Source organism: Miscanthus floridulus, chromosome 8, assembly GCF_019320115.1.
Source record: "Miscanthus floridulus cultivar M001 chromosome 8, ASM1932011v1, whole genome shotgun sequence".
Classification (NCBI taxonomy): domain Eukaryota; kingdom Viridiplantae; phylum Streptophyta; class Magnoliopsida; order Poales; family Poaceae; genus Miscanthus; species Miscanthus floridulus.
Window position 1 is genome coordinate 7,521,958 of NC_089587.1, and position 3,888 is coordinate 7,525,845.

Consider the following 3,888-nt stretch of genomic DNA (forward strand, 5'->3'; position numbering starts at 1 on the left):
GTCCAGTGGACTTACGGGGCGTCATCTTGGCACGAGCCATACTGTAGGAAACCAATTTAATCCAAGTAAGACCATTTGATCAAAGTCTAAAGAGCAGCTATGATGGATTACATTACTCAAACCAGTCTCACTACTTAATTCCAGACTAAGAGGTGAAGGAAGTAACAAGTGAATTAATAATGATGCATGAATCGTTCTTACGAACAAAAACATCAAAGTTTATAATGCACATAAACAACATTTATTTTTATATAGGGCATAATAAGATTACTACTCCACCACACAAGACCCTTTTAATCAAATAAGGAATGGTGAGAAAGAAATAAGATAAGTCAGAAGCAATTTGGACCAAACTATCAAGTTAAATTTAGTCATCCAAATCCTTTTGAAGTTTTTGTAAAACAATACAACAAAAACCTTGTAACGATTGCTCTGATACCATTCTGTGGCAGAACCTCCTAAATTATAGGACCCACATGCACCTGTCACTGTCCAACGACCTCTGACGACTATGCATATGTTCCTAATAACTTAAGAAGACTGTCGGGTGTCCCCGTGGAACCCCGAATCATCCACGATTTCCGAGCAGGATCACGTTACAGAGTCATTGCAGTATTACAACATTTATTCAAATATCAAAACCAGAGTAAAAACAGCGGAAGTCTTACAATAACATAATTTACAAAACAGTAGTTTCAAACCTTACAAACTAAGTTCGATAGTTATTACAAACCATAGTAGTAGTGGAGTGGCATAATTAATATAGACATATCACACAAAATAAACATCCTGCCCAAGGATCACACATTTACTTCTCATCGTCAGAACGAACGATAGTCATGCAGCACGATCCAAAACAGATCTGCTCATGAGGCTCACCTGCAACAAGGGTCAACGAACCCTAAGTACAAAAGTACTCAACAAGACTTATCCGAAATAATAACTGATAAACTCAGTAATGCAGGCTCAGGGATTCAAGGTATAGCTTTAACAATGATCAAAGTTCTTTTGCGTAAAAGCTCTTTTAATAAAATTCTTTATATAGAAAACTTCTTTAAGAATTATATACAAAGCTGACACGATCCGCACTAAGATCATGAAACTTCATATCCAACACTTTCACAAGCCTTATTCAAGTTCCGGTTATTAATTCTACGATGATGAACAGTGAGTTGAGTCTCCATAACCGAGGAGCAACGACGATTCGAACCGATTAAGCCCAGCTGGGGATTCCAGACCACACGACATATGCAGGTCCCCGACCTACATATACCAACCTATCCTCGGATCCCCTAAAACAAGAACGGGTCCGCGCCACCCGAGAACACAGTACTCCACCATTCCAGCCCATGGCCACGTGGGTACATGCTATTCCCGCCATCTCTCCACTCCCAGTGCGCGAGTAGCCATTCTCGTAATAGAATTACCAAGTTCAGGCTTACCGGAGTATGTGGTTAGTACTACAAATTCTCACCTCATGCAATTCAACAACGGACGTGCCTTAATCGACACAGGCGGAAAGAACCCACTCACAAGACCTCCATGTCTTGTGGCTCACACACACCGAGTCCGCCCGGTCTAGATTTATTACTCCACATTCCCATATCACATGCTAACATAGTTAACCAATGTTCCGTTTAAACTTGCAGGTGGCAGGTAGTCACCCGACTTTCCTCGTTCTACGCATAGCTAAGCAAAGCTAGGCATATACGAGTTTAAAACTTGGTAAGATGGTAAATATGGAATAACAAGGGATGGTAATGCACCAATTAGGCTCTTACTTAACTCCTAATCACTTAATGTAGTAACAGAAAGCAAAAGCGAAATTAATTTATAAAACACAAGGTAGGGTTGTATGCATCCGGGGCTTGCCTTCGTTGACGGAAAAGTCCGGCTCCTGCGTCGTTTCACAAGTATTCGATCCGACCTCAACAGACGGATTAACCTCCTCAACAACTTGATTAACTACCACGTGTTCACCTTCGTTCACTACACGTAATAACAATGCCATGTTTAACATGATGCGGAATACGAAACATGATGCTCGATGATGGATACAAAAATTAAGAATTTGAATACAACTTTCCTTCGCGGTACAGTTGCAAGTCAACAAACTAAATCTTTTTCGTAACACGTACATCAACTGCCAAGGATCATTATCAACAAATGACCCAAGGTCATCACTCAATCCAAAATTTCAAACAAAACCTAAATCATCAAAGGTTACTATTTACTTTTATGAATTAATTATTTAATTCAAAATTATGAAATAAATCAATTTATTCTTATTGAGCTCAAAATTTTAGCAAATGTTCATTACATGATAACTAAGTAACAAAACAAATTTCATAATTTTTGGACAAGTAAATAAGCCTAGAAAAATCATGGAAAGTCATTTATTAATTAATTGAGCAATTTTTATCATACCCCAAAAATACTGGAAATCAATATTTCAAATTTTTGTCATATAATATACATCATAGAGAATTCACACAAAAATTTTCATAATTTTTGGAGCTCTAAATAATTCTACACAAAAATAACAAATTACAGCACTATTCATTTAATTCTGAAAAATAGAAAATCCACTTAGAACGCTGAGTCACTGACAACCGGGTCCCACTTGTCATCTTCTACCTCGCGCTTTGACTACGGCGACACGCGCGCTGACCGGCGAAAACTCGCCGACGGCGAGCTCAACGGCGACGACCAAGGTACTGAAATGACCCCTACACCTCTACGCGTCGATTGGTGGCACAATCGGGACCAATTACAGCAGCGCATGAGCATGACGACGGCCATGGCGGACACGGCAGCGCGGCTGCACTACGCCGGCGATAGGAGCTCGGTAACGATGAAACAAACAACTTGGGTAGAACCAGAAGCTCACCCCGAACACACTGGAGTCACTGGCCGAGCCTGAGAAGCAACGGAGAGGCGTGACGACGATCGCGGTGATCACGGCGGAGCAAAACGTCGTCGGTGATGGTGTACCGGCGACTGCAGTGGTCAAAATGAGCAACCAGCTATGGATTAAGTACTACATCATCGAGACGAAACCAAAGGTACACCAATCAAGGGCAATGGCTCACCGACGGGCTCTGGCCACGGAGAAACGGAATCTCGGGTGAGTTCGCCGGCCGCGAGGAAGAAGTACGTTGCGCGGCGTTTCCCGGCGAAATCAGACTAAATTGAGGGGTTAGCTGGATGCGCAAGGTTACGGCGGAGCTGGAGCATGCTTTGCCGAGGCGGCAACGGCGCTAAGTCGACGGCGAGAGCTCGACGGAGCTGCGGCGGTGGTGACGGGAAAAACAGAGAAGGAAGAGAAACGACGACGACGACGGCGTCGGAGCTTTATAGGGCGGCCAAGGAAGCAAGGAGAAGCCACGGCGACGCCTTTCCCACGCCAGCGCGAAGCCAAGGCCGCCACGCGCGCGCCTGGAAGCAAACCGAAGATCGCCGGCCATGTAGCTTCGGCGGTGGACACTGTTCATCCAAATTACAGAATTGCCACCCGCCAAAATTCACAAATTACTCTCAAATTTTCATAACAACTCAAAAATCTCCAAAAACAAAAGTTGTTCAAAATCAAAAGTTCTACAACTTTGCTTTTATAACCATCTTCTAATTCGGTCTAGATTTTGAAATGATCTTTTAAATTCAAATAGGGGATATTTAACGAATTACGCCTTTTTGAATTACTCAAAATTTTTCTAAACAACTTGAAAAACTCCAAAAATAAACTTTGCTTAACTTGCCAAGCTCTACACTTTTGCTTTTGGGCCCAACCCCAAAATATGTTTAGATTTTGGAATGGATTTTCAGGGTAGGGTTTAAATGCTGAAAATCGGGGTTTTCTCGAAAAATTCAAAAATCCAAACAAACTTT

The 3,888-nt window shown here is 42.1% G+C and overlaps 1 long non-coding RNA gene across 1 annotated transcript; it reads right to left on the reverse strand.

Annotated features, from left to right (window-relative positions):
- Nucleotides 1-2,487: 2,487 nt before the first annotated feature.
- Nucleotides 2,488-3,396, reverse strand: LOC136471034 (uncharacterized). Its single transcript, XR_010761908.1, has 2 exons — nucleotides 3,093-3,396; nucleotides 2,488-3,000 (listed from the first exon to the last, which is right to left on the reverse strand). It is a non-coding gene; the product is annotated as an uncharacterized lncRNA (long non-coding RNA).
- Between the last annotated feature and the right edge of the window lie 492 nt (nucleotides 3,397-3,888).